Source organism: Rhinolophus sinicus, linkage group LG05 (genome assembly GCF_036562045.2).
Source record: "Rhinolophus sinicus isolate RSC01 linkage group LG05, ASM3656204v1, whole genome shotgun sequence".
Taxonomy (NCBI): Eukaryota; Metazoa; Chordata; class Mammalia; order Chiroptera; family Rhinolophidae; genus Rhinolophus; species Rhinolophus sinicus.
In genome coordinates, this window is record NC_133755.1 from 60,048,415 (window position 1) to 60,068,519 (window position 20,105).

Genomic DNA, 20,105 nt, shown 5'->3' on the forward strand with positions numbered 1-20,105 from the left:
TGTCTGGAAAGGTTTTTATTCCTCCTTCACATCTAAAAGATATCTTTGCTGGATATAGTATTCTTGGCTCATGATTTCTCTCTTTCAATAGTTTGAATATTTGGCTCCACTCCCTCCTGGCTTGTAGAGTTTCTGCTGAAAAATCTGATGATAATCTAATGGGCTTTCCTTTGTAGGTTACCGTCTTCTTTTCCCTGGCTGCCTTGAGGATTTTTTCTTTGTCGTTGATTTTGGACAGCTTCAGTACAATGTGCCTTGGAGAAGGCCTTTTGGGATTGAGGTAATTAGGTGTTCTATTTACTTCTTGGATTCGAGGATCCAGTTCTGTCCACAAGTTTGGGAAGTTCTCATCGACAATTTGTTTGAATATATTCTCTGTTCCCTTCTCTCTTTTTCTCCTTCTGGTATGCCCATTATTGTTATATTGCTCTTTCTGATGGAGTCAGAAAGTTCTTGTAGAGTTCTTTCATTTCTTTTAAGTCTCAAGTCTCTTTCTTTTTCCATCTGTGTAAATTCCTGGTTTCTCTCTTCGATGTCACTGATTCTTTCCTCTGTCTGGTCAACTCTACCACCTAAGCTGGCTATTTCATTCTTAATTTCTTCTATTGAGTTCTTAATCTCCATAAATTCTGTTTGGTTCTTTTTGGTTTTTTAATTTCAATCTCTTTCATAAAATGTTCATGTTGTTCTTTGATTGTGTTTCTGAGTTCATTAATCTGCCTTTCTGTGTTTTCTTGCATCCCATTGAGTTTTTTTCAGAACTGCAATCTTGAATTATCTTGTCATTTAAGTCACATATTTCCATATCTTTAAGTTCCTTTTCTGGAGACTTTTCACTTTCCTTCTGAGCAGTCTTGTTGACTTGGTCATTCATGACAATTACTGATTTATTATTTCTCTTCCTAAACATCAACAGGAGTGGCTTCTGCAACAGGTTGATAGGAAGAGGTCTTTCTTTTGTTTTCCAGTACTTGTTGGTAGAGTGTTTTATTTTCTCTCCGACTGCATCCTTTCTTCCTTTCTCACCCGGTAGTGCTATGTTTTCTCTGCACTATTCCAGCTTCTCACACAATGGGGGATTCCCTGGGAGATGGGCTTCTACTCTGTTAATAGTTCGCCTGAGTCATAGGGCATAGTGTCTGTGTGGGTATGCGGAGAGCTTTTGAAGTTCCAAAGCTCTTCCTGCACCAGATTCAGAGCCCGTATGTTTCAGCAGTTCTGTTTACTCCTGCAGGGATCCACCCAGATAGATGGAGCCAGGGGTGGGGTGAGTTGTGAGAGGTGGCCTAGAGCATCTTCTGGTGGTGGCAGTGACCACCACCACAGCCGGTCCTGTTTCCACAGCTCCCTCCCCTTTGCCAAAACTAGTTGGGCTGCAAATATGTGTCTGTGGTCCACAGTTCTCAGAACAGCAAATATTCTCTTCTTTTGATCTGACACTGCTACTGTTCCACTTCTAGCACTGAGCAGTTGGTGGCGGGGCGAACTTTTGGTGGGTAGTGAGGAGGCTGCTAGTCTCAGTGCCTACGGCTTCCGCTCTCTGCTTGGCAGTGAAGGCTTAAACCACCGTTTTTAGCCTTCTTCCCTCAGTCTTTTCTCCAAGGTATCTGTTGTGAGCATTGGGTTCAGCCGTGTTATATGCTGTCCCCTCAGCCCTATGTGCCATAAACGGAGCCCTAGCAGTCTGAGTTCTTCCCTCTCCCACAGCTGTGGTAATTCCGGGATGCAGTGAGCTAGGAGCACTGAGCTAGGTCTGAGTCCTGCACCCGCACGGCTCCGTCTCCGCACTTCCCCCTTCCCTCTTCCCCTGCTCGCGCGATTCGCCCACCTTTAGGTGGATTCAGTAGTGGGCCTCTTTGTCTTGCCTGTCTGCTGTGCAGGGAATCCTTTGTGGAGTTATAGTTGTTCAATTAGTTGTAAATTCCAGGAAAGATTTACAGAGGCTCACCTCACCCCACCATTTTGATGTCTCTACGAACATTTTCATATTGACTCATCCTGTATTGCTGCACCCTGTATGTTGTATTATTGCTATTTTTTTAAATGCAGTTTTAGCATCCATTCTGTGGTATTTGTTTAAATATTCATTCATTTTAGTAAAAGGAACCAGACCTTAATTTTATTTCTCTCTTTTAAATTATCAGCATATTAACTAACTATTCATTAATGTATTCAATTAAATTTATGATTATTTAGGGAATATTTTCTATGTCAAATACCATGTTAAACACTGAAGATACAGTACTGAGCAACACAAAAGCACAGCCCTCTTTGAATTTATAACGTGGTTGATTAGCTAGATAGTAAGCAAATAGTGAAACAAATGTACAAGCTAATACCGAATAATAATTAAAAAAAAAAAAACACTATAAGGAAAATTAGAGAGGGGTGTTCTCTTAGGTAGATTTGACAAAGATAGTCTGTCTGAGGAAGGTATTGCTGAGTATAAAAGAAATAAAGTGGGAGACAGAATAATCACCCAAGATGATACCAAGGGGAAGGGCATTCCCCTGGATAGAGGATCAAGGGCAAACTTGTTTGATTTATTAAGGAATAATCACACTAAAATAACTATAGTAAACACTTTATACGTAAACATGCTAGGGACTGTTGTAAATTACTTACATCCACCAACTAGGTAATTCAAAACTCATCATAATCTTAGGCTATAGGTGTTTCTAATTATCCCCATTTTACAGATGAAGAAACTGAGACATAAGAAGATTAAACAATATACCCTATGTTATATAGCAAGGAAATAGACAAGGTGGGATTTTTATTCAGTTTATTGGTTTATAGTGCACATTCTCTGTAAACATTAACCATTACATTATTGCATCCCTCGTTGTTAGATCTCAATAAACGGGTAGAAGAAAAGTGATAAGATATGATATCTAAGAACTATATTTAAACTGTGAAGAGAAACCATTGAATGATTATAAGTAGGGGAAAGACATGATTTCATTTATATTTATAAACATATCACTTGGGTTTCTATATGGAGTACAGAGCAAAAATTTAAGTGAGGACACATTTTAGAAGCCCTTCCTGTTTTTGAGACATTAGTTTAGACTATGATATTGTTTTGGCTAGGAAGATAGTGATGGGGAGATTCTGGAAATTAAAATCCACAGTGTTATTTTGCCCAACATTAGAAATGTTGAAAAAATGTCAAGGCTATAAAGAGTTCAGTAATGGGAAATTTAACCATATAATATATCATATCATTGAAGAAATATAACCAGTAGTTGCTACAAATGTATTTGCTATAATGCAACATTCATTCCTGAAGAAAATATTATGTTATCGATAAAAGAAATCCTTAGAATTATATATATATGTATACATTTACACATATATATATAATTATATATATGTATTACATATATATTTATATATGTGTGTGTGTATATATATATACATATATATATGTATATATATATATATATATATATATAATTGTGTCTATATATTATAGACACTGAGTGTAGCTAAATTCATAGAAAAACACTATAGTAATTTCAAATAAAATTGGGTTGGAGGAATCAAGAATGTCCATTTGTTCATTTGTTCATTCACAAACTGTTTCTTGAGTGTGAACTATATACCTAGCCCTACATGATAGTTCCTTTATTATGCCTGAAATGATTGTATTTCCTTTGCATAAAATGTCCTTTCTGTCTCTGATGCCCATCATGCCTCTATTTGTCTTTTAAGACCCTTCACAAATTCTATTGCCTTAACTTTTAAGCTTTATCTGAATACACATAAACTGATACAGTCTAATTCCTTAGCATATTGCATGAAACATACATGTACCTGTGATGAATAATTTTATGTATCAACTTGACACGGCCATGGGATGACCAGATATTTGGTCAATATTATTCTGGGTGTGTCCATGAGAGTATTTTAGATATGAACATTTGAACTGGTAGACAGAATAAAGCAGATCGGTCCCCCTAATGTGGGCCTCAATCAATTCATTGAAGGCCTGGATAGAACAAAAATCTAACAGAGATTTTCTTCTGCCTGACTACCTGAATGCCTTTAAGCAGAGATATCAGCTTTCACTCTGCTTTGTACTGAAACTGAAACATGGGTTTCTCCTGGGTCTTGAGGCTGCTGGGTTTTGGACTGGAACACTAGAAATGGCTCACCAGAGTACCAAGCTCTGCAGCTTGCTAACTACAGATATTGAAACCTGTCAGCTTCCACAGTTGGGTCAGCCTCCAAAATTCCTTTCCAGAGAATCTTGAGGAATATGATGCCTATCTGAGCTATTTAATTGTGTATTTAGTTACTTAATTTGCCACCTGGCTTTTTGTAATCATGAAATTCATTGATTGGTATTCATGTAAGTCTGGTAATAGCACAGACTTTTGAATTGTGTAGACTGCATTCATGTTTCAAATTCACCTCTTAATAAGTGGATTATTTGAATAAATCATTTAACTTTGGATTATTTGATCTAAAAATGCCAATAATTATGATTTCTAAAAAGACGTTAAGTTACACAGGGATAAGTACTCAGTCCCTTTCTAGACTCTATAATTCATAGTGACTCAAATGCGTGATGAGCCAGATAAATTAAAAATTAAAAATAACATGTAACTAGTTGCTAACAGATTTTCTGCATATCATTTCAAAATAATATAATACTGTATTAAGAGGGCCTTCTAAGCCTTCAGTGAAACACGTGATTTGGATGGTGGCCCAGTAGGTGGCATGCCATATGCAAAATTTTGAAGAAGACATTGTTTGTTTTCAACATTACCATACAGTTTTGGATCTTTTGTTTCTTTGCTAGCTCCCAAAATTCCAAAAATCTTAGATTATCGCCAGCATAGGCTGTCTGAATCCCTCCAAAAAAAAAAAAAAAAAAAAAAAAAAAGAAAAAGAAACATAAAGAATAAATTCCATCAAACATTTCCATATTTTATTCTCCCTAGAGGAATATATTCATTTAAGTACAATTTTATAATAGTACAACCACTTAAAACCTTATCCACAAAAGCATTAAAAAGAACTTTAATGTGGTCCTAGGCATGAATAAAACGAGTCAAAAGAGTCAGAATTTTTAAGGAGCCCAAAGCTACCATAGCTGACTCCATCCATCTCCTCTTCCCCTAACTCTCCCTCAATCTCAGCCTGCGTTGGAACTGGTTTGATGGTAGCAAATAGCATTGCAACTTAGCCAGGCAACATTATAAACTAATAAATGGGAAAAAAATGCTCTTTCAAACATTTGACTACACCACTCTATTGACTTCTGGTTTCAGTTGTTTCTCTATTTGCCTGGAGTGACTCAGCAAAAATTTCAGAGCACACTAGCACCAATTGCTGCCCATCTGGGGCCTGCCAGACTCTGATAGTTTTCCAAGAAAGAGGGCAATGCAGCTAAGGCTGGCTGCTGGTGGAGAATGTGCATCAGGTGATGCGTGAGATGGGCGGGCAAAGGAGCAGAGCTCACCAAACCAATGAGATTCAGATTTGGTCAGAGGGGGCGGGCTCAACACAGAAAAGATGGTGCCTGCCTGCCGACTGTAGGGAAGGTAGACCACTCACTGGGGATACGCTGACTGTCCTCCTGTCCTCCTCACTAAGGCCACCCCCCTGTATGTCTCTGATGACTCCCGAGTCACCTTCCCTCCGCTGGAGCCCAAGTGAGTGCCTGGGAGTGAGTGAGTGCTCGGGCCATTTAAAAAGACATCTCAGTTTCCTGCTGCCTTCTGGCCCACCTGAATGGTAGGACTCCCCACTGTTTCTGACAGCCAGATGTTGTAGGGGCGTCTCTACTTGGCACTAGTACTCTGGGCTTGGGGGCCTAGTGTGGGGGGCTGGAGTCACTCACTCCTTGGAGGGAACCTCTGAGGCTGAGATATCCTTCCTGATTCTCAACCATCATATGCAGGTGTAGGACCAGTTCTGTGTCTCTGCTCCTCCTGCCAGTTTCTATGTGGCTTCTTCTTTATATTTTCAGTTCTAAAACTTCTGTTCACCTAGACTTCAGATAGTTTTGCAGGTTGATTGTTCTATAATTTAATTGTAATTTTAATATATCCATGGAAGAATTCAGGCACAGTGTTTATCTACTCCATCATCTTGGAACTGTCTTTCTGCTTAGGTTTTGTAATCCTGCTTGAATGCATGGCTTTTACCTTTCAGTTCACAAGCTCTCAGTTTTGTGTAATTTGCTGATATCCTTGAGCCATCTGGAAAAAAGCAATTCAGCAAATTCTTATAAATTTTAAATATATACTTATCAAATGACACAGCAAATGAAAATAGATGTGTCACATAACAGGTTATACTAAATGGTGATAGCAGCTTTATTCACAGTATCCAGAAAACTAAAAACAACCAAAATGTCCATCAACTGGTGAAAGAATAAATGTATTCAGGTGCATCTGCACAATGGAATGCTGCTCAGCAATAAAAATATAACAATTGCTGATATAGTAGCAACATGAAAATAAATCTCAAAAGAATTATGACAAATGAAAGAAGCCTGAAACAAAACAATATATGCTGTGTAAGATCATTTATCAAAAAAAAAATTTGAAAAGGCAAAAATTTGGTGACAGAAAACAAATCAGAGGTTGCAAGGGGCTTAAAACCAGGGCATAGAATATATTGCAAGGTACAGGAGAAAAACTGGGGGTTTGATGGAAATATTCTTTACCATAATTGTTGTGGTTGTTATAATCTGTATTGATTTCCACAAATTCATCAAATTGTAAATTGATAAACTTTAATGTATGCAAATTATACCCAATACTGCTGATTTTAAAATGTTTATAATAAACAAACTAGAAAACTAATTTTGCATATATTAATATATATAACTAATTATATATATAGTATGTATGCGGTATGTATACATATATAAATATGAATACATATGTATATATACGCATATATAAATATAAGTATATTTGTATATACATATATAAATATATATATTTTTTCATTTTATATTAAGCTCTTTGCCACATAAGTGGATTTTCTTTATTCTATTTCTTTAAAAATGCCATTGAGAGATTGATGGGGATTGCATTAAATCTGTATATCGCTTTGGGTGATATGGCCATTTTAACTATGTTGATTCTTCCAATGTGTGAACACAGAATGTCTTTCCATTTCTTTGTGTCTTCTTCAATTTCTGTTAAAAATGTCTTTTATTTTTCAGTCTGTAAGTCTTTCATATCCTTGGTTAAGTTTATTCCTAGGTATTTTATTCTTTCTGTTGCAATTGCAAAGTGATTTTTTTTTTTAATTTCTTTTTCTGAGATTTCATTGTATATAGGAATGCAGTGGACTTGTGTACATTGATTTTGTAGCCGGCAATTTTACTGTATTAGTTTATTGTTTCTAATAGCTTTTTTGTGGAGTCTTTAGGGTTTTCAAATATTTGTATTAAACAAATAAATTGGTACATAAATTGACAAGCTAGATAACTTGGACAAGGTCACATGACTGTAATTTTAACTGAGTCTTATATTTAAGACTTATTTTATTTATTTTGTTCTAGGAGGTGTATTATTATCTAAATAAGCTTAATATTTTTCCATCTCTATTGACTTTTAAATAATTTTTAAAAAGATATGCCATTATCCCTGACAATAGCAAAGTCACCAGATACATTTCCTTTTTTAATCTCACCCTATCTTCAAGCAACTCTATTAGGTAATGCAAAAGTCCTCACCCCTAGAAACAATCACTCCAAAATTTAAAAAAAACTATATTACATAATTTTCATAATACTTTATAAAACCTTTGAAGTCAGGAATTGTATTTCTAATATAGACCGCCATACTGTCTTATGAATATGTATCTGTTTTATTTTAATATTTCTCATGAATATATTTATATGATCTATTTCCATATTTACTTTTTTCCAGACATATCGTATTTAAAGGAACTACTTTGATACCTTGATCTCATAAAAAAAAAAAAAAAATATTTATTCATAGCAAGAAACTAGAAATGAAGGTTGACTTAAATTAAGGTGTACTTGATCGTATGGAAATCTCAAAACTGAGATTGCTTGATATCCAGGCAAATGTTTAAAGACACCAAAATAAACTCTCTATTAAATAGGTTAAAATAAACAGCCTGAGGAAATTTATAGAACTTTCCTTTCCTGTGATTATTTTTAAAAATATTTTTTATCTGTCATACCTATCCTGTCAGAGGAAGCCAGGTTTGATTAATGTCAACAAAAAAGGAGAAAAATATGCCCTTATTCTATACTCTGTGGATATTATGAAGATTTGAAAAGGGAATACCTTTAAATGCAAAGGGAAACTCCTCAGAAAGAATAAAAATTATAGATTAGACTGTGCTATAGGGAAAAATGAACTAACTGGAGCCATATAAAAGGTACATAAAAACTAACTAGAGATGGAAAAAGCATGCTTGTGAAACAGTTCTGGGGTGGTCAATCATGAACAACTTTTCACATCAGTTCTAGTCTTACTTTTAGCAGACATGTATGGTAGGATATTATTTTTGTAAAAATAAATGCCACTGCATTTTGCAGAGCTTCAACAACACTCATAGCAATTTTCTAACACATTTTCAGAAATAGAAATATTAAATTTAGAAAAGCTTTATTATTTCTGGATAACGACATAGTCAGGACACTGTAAAACTCTGTGTTACATACATGTATTTAAGCAACTAAAATTTGGGGATAGTATCATATCAAATGGAGGACTAGAAGAATATCCAAGGGAAGAAGGCAGAGTCAAGATAAAATATGGGCACCAAGCAGCTTCTGAATACCCAAAATTGTGTTCAGGAAATAATTTTTATTGCTATAACAAGAGCATTATTTACTAATATAAAATAGTATTTATAATGGTTAAATAACCTAAGATTTTGCCAACAGTGGAATTTTTAAAAAGGGTCACTATTATGCAGTGATCCATTATTCAGTAATTAAAAATGTTTATGTATCTCTTGTCATCATTAAACTATATTTCAAAGATTTGAAAAATAAGAATAACAACAAAGGAAGACACTGGATTATGAATAAAAAAAGAGAGAGACCAGAAAAAATAATCCCGAATTTTCGAATTTTAGCATGCTTTTCCTATGCGTGGTAGGTTTCATTGTGATTAATATTTTTCTTTCTTATGCTTACTTCTATTTGTTAAGACTTTAAAAAATTACAATATTTTATTTTTTAAATCTTTCTTTAAAATGGATATAGTGTTAATCTTATTAAGTAGTTAAAACATAAATAAGATTGGACCGATAGGTCACCTGATCAGGCAGGGGATCTATATATTCTAGACAATATATGGACTGCAATTGAACTGCCCCCTATTTGGGTAGCATCAGGTGACTCTAACATGAAAATTTGCCAAAGATGGTAAGAGGTATTTTGGATTTTCTTTAGTCTTAAGGAAACAGAGTTAGAGCAGGATAATATTCAGAAAGCATGAAACAACCCAATGTAGTGCATCCTGGTAGGGTCTCAAGGCAGAAAGAAGAATTAGAAGTTATTTAGAATAACTTCAGACATCAGTAAAGTGCAGTGAGTAATTCATTATATGGAATGGGAAATAGAAGTCCAGAAAATAGCATGGAGGTTGTCCTGGAACAGTTGTAACTTAAGTGCTGATTCAGTTATATCAGAAATGTTTTAAGATTCAGAAGGCTAATGTTGGAGCTTGTTTCCTATACCCAGTTGGCTAAAATCATCACCAAGTGAGAACGATACTATCGCTACAACTCAATTTGGATTACCAATACAGTAACTTCCTGTGTCCTGTGTCTAATAGAAAATTTGCTCTGCTGGGAAACTAGTACCTCCCCTGCTTACGTCTACTGACTCATGTTATGATCTAAAATTATTTTATCCTTAGATGAAATGAAGAACTACTTTACTTGTAGATCCTGTAAACCTCTTGTTTCAGCTATTTCCAGACTTACATCTTTTCAGGCCCATGATATTAACTCTAAGCCCATCCACGTTTACTACCACTGCAAACCATCTTGCAGGACTTGGGCCCTGCCCATTTCAGTTGAAAGGGATTTCTAGTTTTATAACACACTCATATGAATGTCAAGGGGCATCTGTACTTCTCAGATGTTGCTTATATGTTGTAGCTTTGTATGAAAATCATGGCTTTTTAAATTCACACACACCTGAATTCAAGCCATGGCTCCATTCATCACTAGCAATATGTCTTTGAGGAAATTATTTAGCCCACTGGGATCTCAGTTTATACATCCTTCAAATGAAATAAATAGCAATGACTTTACATTTGTCTTAGGAATTATGTGATATAGCAGGATTAAATCTTATAGGAGAGTATATGGGACATAAAAGATATATGATTATTATTTTTCCTTTTTTTTTTTTAATTACACAGATTTTCAGGGCACACAACTAGTGGGAGTTTTACAAGCAGAATGCCTTGCTGTGTTTCTTTGTTTTCTCCAAAAATGACAGTAGATTTTGTGTAATACTATATAGCAGAAAGCTGCAAATGCTGCTCTCTACCATGGGGACAGACTTATCTGCCAGAATGACAACACATTCCTTTTCCTTACCCAAATAATGATTGAATTCTCTGACAACTAGCTCAAACTAAGTTAAGCTGATGTAATTATCAGGATTTAATTCACAGTGCTTCTAGCTGGCTGTCAAGCTTAGAGGGAGTTTCTCTTGCCCATAAACAGTATCAGTGCCCTTAAAATCTGAAGCCGTTGTTTTAAACCTAGAGTCATAAATGCAACTGGGGAAATATAAATGTTTTTATTTGATCTGAAAAATGTCACCACTGTAAGGCCCAGTTGTAACTCCTATTCATCTAGACCTAACATGGCTTGCAGAATGGATATGATAAATATTGTAGGCAAAACTCCCTAGTTCCCAGGTAGTGTGATCTCATCTTTGCTTACCTGGACCAGGATCTGTGGGTCCTTTACAAAATTGAGATGCCATTTATAAATTCAGATATGATAGGTAACTTTATTAACCTGGCTGTAGTCATCAAAAGTAAGCAGTATCAGTACAATGATTATGTTTATGTTCTACTGATATACCCTCTTCTTATCTGTGATAAGGACAATTTCTGGGCATGTGACCTGTGCCTTCATACAGACCCAATGTTTGGTCTAATGCTCTACTTTTGCAGTCTTGAAATTCTTCATGATTTCTGAACAAAGGATCCCACTTTTGCAGTTTGTACTGGTCCTCACAAATCATATATCATCCTGGCTGGAATTTATGGCATTGTCATATTTATAACACCATTTGTATTTGACCAAATTGTCCCATTTGAAAATATTTTCTTATTGTCTCTGGTTGGATTTGTGTTGTTTGTCAATAAACTTATTCAAGTGGACTCCTCTGAAAGTGCTGTTTTTGATTGATCACCCTCTACTTCACCTTCCTTCTTATTTCCTCCCACAATGTGTGCACATTATAGTACATTCCTATCACAGTATTGACTATATGTTTTTCCATATTTTTTAATCTCTTTTTCTATGCTGATAAAATCTTTGAATCTTTTCTGTTAACAACACCTTGCAAAATGCCCAAGACACATGTAAATACATGAATACCTATGAAACAAATAAAGAGCTTATAGAAAATCATATGAGTGTCTTACTCCACTCGGTTGCTAATAAAAAAATAATGTAGACTGAGTGACTTATAAACAAGAGACATTTAGTCTCTCAGTTCTAGAGGCTGGAAAGTCCAAGACCAAGTCACTGCCAGATTCAGTGTCTGGTGAGAACCCACTTCCTGGTTCATAGACAGCTGTGTTTTTGCTGTGAGGAAGTTCTTTCAGGCTTCCCTTGTAAGGGCACGTACAGGAAGGCCCATTCAGGAAGGACCCACTGTCATGACCTAATCACCTCCCAAAGGCCCCAACTCCGAACTCCATCACACAGGGGATTAGGTTTCAAAATATGAATTTGGGTGGGACACAAACATTCAGTCCCTAGCAATGAGAAACTCCTCAATGCCTGACTTTATCTTAAGGAGAAAGTGCTTGGTTCTTTAGGTACTATAATGTCCATCACCCCCTCATCACCCATGTCTTTGTCCAACTCTGAAGCTTGTATATAGCCCCAAAGCAGGACTTTTCAGAAGTTTCATAATTTCATAAACCTCTTATAAGGTGAACCACTGCACTCCATCTTCCAAATTCACAATATATCATCTACGTTGTGACAATTTTAAGAATGAAACGGATGCTATTAATAATTATGTATGGACAATCAGTAATGGCTAAATCTTGGACCAACAGATGTGTAGTTATCCTAACTATAAGTTGTGTATTTCTCTGATAACTCCTGTCTGTTTTTGCACTAATTTTTAAATTTTCTTTTAAAGGTTTATGAATAAATCTCTCATTACTTATTGGTCAAAGTTATTGTCATGTATATAATCCCTGATTTATCACCTCAGTCAACCTCATCTGAACAACTGATATTTGGGATTTTGACATGTCAAACCACACAAAATCTTGCAAAGTACAGGTTTTGCCACCTTACTTAGATTTAGCTCCAGGGAAATCTTTTCCCCTCAAAAAATTTAGAAGCATAATTGTATAATACATTAGATGTCAACATAACTTAACATAGAACTTTATCTAATATCAGGTACATTAACAGTTTCCTATAATAACTGAATATTATGGATGGTTCCTTCTTCGTCATCTCTGGCATAATTCCTTACATAGTTCTGTAACAGGCAACTTTTATTTCAAAACATCAGGTAGAGGCCATGAACCCAGAATGCTGTAACCATGGGACCATACCTAGCTACACTTCCAGATAGTTTATTTTCTAATAGTTTGGGTTTTAGTTCTTAACCTTGTGAACTTTTATTTTAGATATTTCTCTGTGTATCCCAAAAAATATAAGGATTCAGGTTTATTTATTTATTTTTTACTTATTTTTATTTTTTATGAGTATCATCCTTTAGTGTAGACACAGAGCTAACACAGAGAAAACACAATGGGTACTGGATTATGGCCTGAGAGAGACTAGGCAGTTATCCAGTGTGGCAGAGGTAGAAAAAAGTGTCTGATGAGATTGACAAACACTAGTAATTAGCGCAAGTGAAAAGGTTCCTCTAAGGAGACAAACACATTGGGGATGGGATTTGGGCCAAATGCAGTGAAACCTAACCATTGTGTACTTATTGGACTGAAATAATGAGTTCTTTCTTACCAAGCCAATTAATATACAAGGCAATTGAAAAAAAATTGTCCTATAGGAAGTTAATCCAAATTAAACAACAGTCTCGTAGTGAAATTACATACATTGAGCAAATCAAATACCAGGTGCACAGATTTATTTGCCTTCCTTGGCTTTTCCTTCCTTTCTCTTTCTCTTTCCTTCCCTTCCCTTCCCTTCCCTCCCCTCCTCTCCCCTCCCTTACCCTCCCCTTCCCTTTTCTTTCTTTCTTTCTTTCTTTCTTTCTTTCTTTCTTTCTTTCTTTCTTTCTTTCTTTCTTTCATATATTTTTTAATCCATTAATGCTGAAATCTACACTCAAAAAAGGGCAATTAATGGTGATCTACTCAGCCTCATTTTACATAGGAATAAACTAATTTTCAATAGTTGTAGTCATTTACCCCATCTAATGTTGATTTACTGACAGATGCAAGGGAGAATTCATCACTTCTTAAAAGTGCTCTACTAGGTGTTTAAATATGAGTACACTATTTTGTGCTGTATTAGAAAACGGCACTATACCAGATAATGTTTTGTCAACTGGACACCATCATCACTCATTTATTCATTGACTTCTTCATTGTAGAGTGGAAACTCAGAGCTACATTTCCCAGAATTTCCTTCTCCATGTGGTACCAGGTTTTAGTTTGCAAATGAGAGGAACTAAGGTGACCTTTGGGAGATGGAAAAGGGAAGAAAAGAAGGATACACAAATTAGATTATGAAGGTTTATTGAGGACTTGAGAATTTATGCTAAACTTCTGTAGACTGAGATGAATGGTAAGAGCTTTTGTGGGAAAAGCTCTTGCTGATCTTTTGAAAACCTTAGATATTTTAGCCTGAGTTCATACATTATTTCTTATTTAGGCTGAAGGTGCAGCTTCTACCTGGGGCATGATCTTATGATAAAGGACAGAGCTGAAAAGAGCAGGTACAAGTCTTTGCAGAGAACTCTCACATCTTCACTTTAGTCCATATTTCATTGGCAAAGCCTGCCGTAAAGGAACAGGAAATATACTCTTCTCAGGCATATAAGAGGAGGGAAAGGTGAATATTTGCTAACGATTTGTGTAGTCTTCCGCATGTGCTAACATGCCAACATTTAATACTAAGGTATTTAACCAATGGCATTCTAAAATTTTTATGTTGAAAGGCAGACTATCCACCTCAGACTTTACATGACTTAAACATGGAATTCGATTCCAGCCCCCACATATCGCTACCTGCATGTATGTTATTAAAACTTTATCAGTAAAATAGGCAAAATACCACCATGTAGTAGGAATAAGAAGGCACTTAGCAAAACACCTGGTATAATCTTTGAACTATAGAAATGCCCATTTCTATCTTCCTCTAAGAAAGCTAAAATTTGGGCAATTGTTCTGCTTTATTTACTGTTTTTATGAAATATTTTTAAACATGTCTATGAACAAAATGTCAGAAAACATGTAAATGTAAAGAAGATAAAACATCTCATACAACTGTATTATACCATTAGCCATACCATTTTTTTTTCTTTAAGAACAATTTTCTTCCTTTCTTTCTCTTGGTACAAATCAAATGATGATTTTATAAACAAAAGTTATACCATAGTGTTAATTTGATTTGTAATTGCTTATTTACCTCAATGTGTATCACAGAAATACTAATAAATATGAAGAAGCAGTCATATTAATTTATTATGTGACAAAATATTACATACAAGTATACTATTTTAATTAACCAATGTGGCATTGATGGCAATTAATTTGTTTCTATTTTTTTATTATAGTACAATGCTATGAGGAAAAGTCTTCATGAATGTGAAAAGATATAAAGGAAGGCTCATAAGAAGAGGTGAGTGTGGCACATGAGCATCCCATGTTGGGGGTATGGAGACAACAGCCCTAATTGGAGAATAAAATGTGCTCAGCCATTCTCTAATTTGCACAAGGCACAGTTACTGCCCTAGCCATTTAGAGGGATAAGTTGGTATCTGTAATTGAGAACATGAATGGACAATGGCAATATGAAGCCACACACATGCTAGTCAGGTTAGCTAATTCCCAAAGGGGAAGTGACTGTGCCTTGTGTCAGTACATATGTAGACATTTTCTATACGATCAAGATAAGAAAATACCTTTCAGGCGAATTGAAAGTAGAAATGTGAGATCCCATGACCACTTCAGGGACTGAAAGAAGTTTAGTTTTTCAGGAAGAAAAAATTTCTGGTAGTGTGGCAGATCTGGTGCAGAAAAGACTTCTGATTTTGAAAGGCATTACATGTCACATGCAGGCTGTGTACAGTGGGTTTGCACTAAGATGTGAACTCCATTTCTATAAGATGTATGGACTGATATAATCAGGATGGATTTTCACAGTTGAAAAACTGTGAAAAGATGACTTCAAATGGGCTGAATAAACAAGAGGAAGATGCTGAAATAATCCAAGAAAAGGGAAATGGGATGGTGTTGAGAGATATTTAGAAACTCAAATATACATTACTTGGTGGCATAATTAGCTCTGGGAATGGGAATAAAAAAGTGGGATTTGATGGAAATGTTCAGGTTTCTATTTGTGGATGCCTGGATAGTTGCTAGCACCCCCACCTTTTTTTTGGAGGGAAGGTTTCCTTTATTGTATGTTTGATTCTTGTCCTTTTAAAATTTATTGGGGGTGACATTCCTTAGTAAAATTGTGTCTTGAGTATATATTTCTATAACACATCATCTCTATATCACACTGTGTGTTCACAACCCAGAGTAGGTTTTCCTTCCATCACCATACATTTAACCCCATTTCCCCTCTTCTTCCATCCTCCTTACCCTTTACCCTCTGGTAATCCCTAAACTGTTGTCTGTATCCATGATTTTTGTTTGTTTGTTTGTCTTGTTTGTTGCTTTCAGTTTTATATGAGTGAATACTTAATGATTATTGACTTTTTCTGTCTGACTTACTTAGCATGATAATTTTGAGATCCATCCATGTTGTCACAAGCTGGCACTCATTAACTAAGTTTAGAAAAATAAGAGCTAGTTCATTTTGAGGTAGAGAAATGAACTGAGCTTACACGGTGTTAATTTTGAGGTTTTTACTAGAAGTGTAGCTCTATTCTTCAAGAGGCAATAGTATGGGAAGTACAAGTTTAAATGCTTTGTAAGCCAGGTAGAGTTTTCATTTGATGTAATAGGAATGAAGGTGCTGAATAAATGTCATTAGGAACGTCATACCAGATCTGACAATTAAGTTCACAAACTTGTTGCAACAATGTTGCTGACTTTTTTTTATATATCAGAGGGATTATTCATTATGAATTTGTACCAACTGGACAACAGTTAACCAAATTTACTATTTGGAAGTGCTGAAATGGCTGCGTGAAAAAGTTAGACGACCTGAACTTTTCACCAACAACTCATAGCTCTTGCATCACGACAATGCACCAGCTCACACGGCACTGTCTGTGAGGGATTTTTAGCCGGTAAACAAATAACTGTATTGGAACACCCTCCCTAATCACCTGATCTGGCCCAATGACTTCTTTTTATACCCGAAGATAAAAACAAAATATTGAAAGGGAGACATTTTGATGACATTCAGGACATCAAGGGTAATACAACGACAGCTCTGATGGCCATTCCAGAAAAAGAGTTCCAAAATTGCTCTGAAGGGTGGACTAGTTGCTGGCATGTGTGCATAGTTTCCCAAGGGGAGTACTCTGAAGGTGACTATAGTGATATTCAGCAATGAGTATGTAGCGCTTTTTCTAGGATGAGTGTGCAAACTTAATTGTCTGAACTTCACATGATGAGAAAGAAGTTTTAGGAGGGTGAAATTGACAATACTATATATTATAATTCTTCAAGGAGACACTGATGTTAGGTGAGAGGATGTTTAGTTAATGCACTTGAAATATATATTTTTTAATTAGTGTGCTTGACATCTTGAGAGCCTGGACTAGAATAGAAACAGTGGAAATGCAGAAGATACAAAAGAAAGGAAATAAACTAATGTTAACTGTGAGTACAGATCATAACAAAAGAACTAGCAATAAAACATATAATCAGATAGTCAGCAAATGGATGGTGCAAATGATCAATGCCCTACGTGTATAAAGCGGGAAAATGTGACTTCAAGCTACTGTTTTAATTTTATTATTTATTTAGTAGTGTCTGCCATGCTCAAGGTCTGGTGGGACACCCTTATTGTCTGCACTTTACTTTTGACTTTCAGAGGTTTTAAGTACCTTGTCGAGGTCTCTCAGAGAATACAAGAGCTGGAATTTCAAATTCAAATCTCTCTGGTCCCAAAGCCCACCTTATTCTGCATCTGGTGAGGAACAGACTAAATGTCAGAGACAAAACAAGATAAACAAAAGGAAATAAGAACAAGAAAGCAGAGAGAATGACAGAAAAATGTTGGTAGAATAGAGAGACGATTAATGCAGAACTTTTTTTTTCAATCACCAAATAAATATTAATAGCAGTAGGAAGAGCCATTTCCTTGATAAAAAAAAAAAATATATATATATATATATATATGTATGTATGTATGTATGTATATGTACTTATGTATATGTTATGTATATATGTGTATATGTGTATATATATATATAATATCCATGCGTATGTATGACACATAAATATGTAATATGTGACGCACACACAGATTACATACATAGAAACCCACACACAAAAACACACACGCATACTTCCCTTCTGTTTTATTTGTTTAATACTAGTGATTTGTCTCAAGAGTAATTTTGGGAGTTGGAAGTCACTAAAATATTTTTTATCTCCTTTAGTGGCTAGGATAAAAGGAGACACAAAAAAGACTTAGCCTCTGAGGTAATTATAATTTGAAAATAAGTTCTCCTGTTTGTGTGGATAAGATTATTGGCCAGATTTTTTTCACCACATAGCAACATTTCAGAGACTATGTTAATATTACTGCTACCAGGGTCTTCCTGAGCCTATCATTTTCCATTGCTATACTCCTAATCTTCAGCAGTGGGTATGTGAATTTGTCAAGGATTTGTAATTCTACCTGCTGTAGGTTGGGACATATAGTTTGTGACTGAAGAAAATAAGAAATTGAAATATATAAATGTAATAGTTACATCTAGCAACTATTATGTGCCAAATCCTGAGAGAATATGTGGATATGCAAAATTGTATGTGACATACAGTGATTTCCCTTCAGAAATATATTATTAAGCAGAGGAGAAAACAAGTAAATCAATAATCACAGAACAGCATCATTTGATAAAATATAAATATGGTCTATATGGTCAGAAACCAGGAGGTCACTAAGCCTGTTAATGGGAAATGGAGAAGGCTTCGTAGAGAAAATTAAATCTGGTCTGAGCAGTGAAGCTACTGAATCGGTTGATAGTTAATAAATGTGTTAATAATGTTAGCTGCTGTCACAAACAGTGAAGCAGTGAAAGATTATTCCTAAAGATTTCCTGATGAAATACAAACTATTGAAGAAGTGTTATTTGTATTATATATATATATATATATATATATATATATATATATATATATATATATATAAAGAGCAAGGAACAAGAAGAGATTTGGTCTGTGGGTCTTTAAAACTGGTTAAAAAAATAAAAACAAATAGAAACTAACAAACAAAAAGCAATGACCCCCCATGAATTGAAAGGCCAAGAAGATATGTTCTTCCTTGAGCTGTTCCTAAAGTCTCAATAAGAAGAGCCCCTGACTGAATTTAGCCACTCAACATGGTTTCTCCACAAGGAAGAAAGATGCACTGAGCACTTCTCAGTAAGCCTGGCAGCCCATAGTTTTTCAATTTGCTTTCTGTTACAAATTAGCCTGTGTCTGAGTTTAGGGAATATCAGAAGAGACTCAGGGGCCAAAGGAGTTAGTCCGAAAAATAAATGTGCGCGATTTCTGACATTTCCTGATTTTCAGTCTCATAAGTACATACACATTTAAATATACCCCGAATTAAACAGCACAGCTAAATTTTCAGTTGGTTATCAGAAACTTGTGACAATCTACATGAGCACCCACTGTGAGAATTGTTCCATTTCCATTTCACCCTCAGAATTATTATGTCAAACCAGTTAACAGGCTAATATGAAAAGGAAGGACTATATCCCCATAACACATAGAGAGGAAATCTATTAAATGGATGGTTTTGTAGCAAAATTCTATATCAGAGGAAATAGGCTCCCTATCAACATGTTGATCAGCCTGGTCTTTGATTTCTCAGTGGCCATTTTCCCCCTTAAATACACACACACACACACACACACACACACACACACACACACACATACACACACACTACTCCTTACACAATTCATGATTCTGAGTTTCACACTGATGAGACAAAATTGTGTCTGAATTGAATAGTAACCTTGGAGATGTTAATATAAGACATCCAAAGCAATTTCCATCATTTCCCACAACTCATAATTCACTGTGTTATCTGGCTGAGGATTAGATAACCTGCATTTCTATAGTTAAACAGGTATGGTTTGTTCTAAATAAGATTTCTGTTTATGAAGTTCAGAGAGCAGCTCAACCACTTGAAATTTTGGGACAAAGTCACACAATTAATATAATGAGACCAAGAACAAAATTCAAGTTTGGAGAATAACAAAAACCTACAGGCAAATTTTTTTTTATGAGAAACTTACAGGGGAAACCAGAAACGATAAAGTAACTTTTTATTTTATATTTATTTATTTATTTTATTTATTTTTATTTATTGAAAGTTGGGCACATGGTTTACTTTCTTCAATGGACAATTTTTCCTTTAATGGCTTAAAGCTATTTATTTTTATTTTTTTAAGAGAATTTTATTAAAAATATAGCTAACATGTAATATTAGTTTCAGGGGTACACCATAATTATTCAACATTTATATATCTAAGGAAG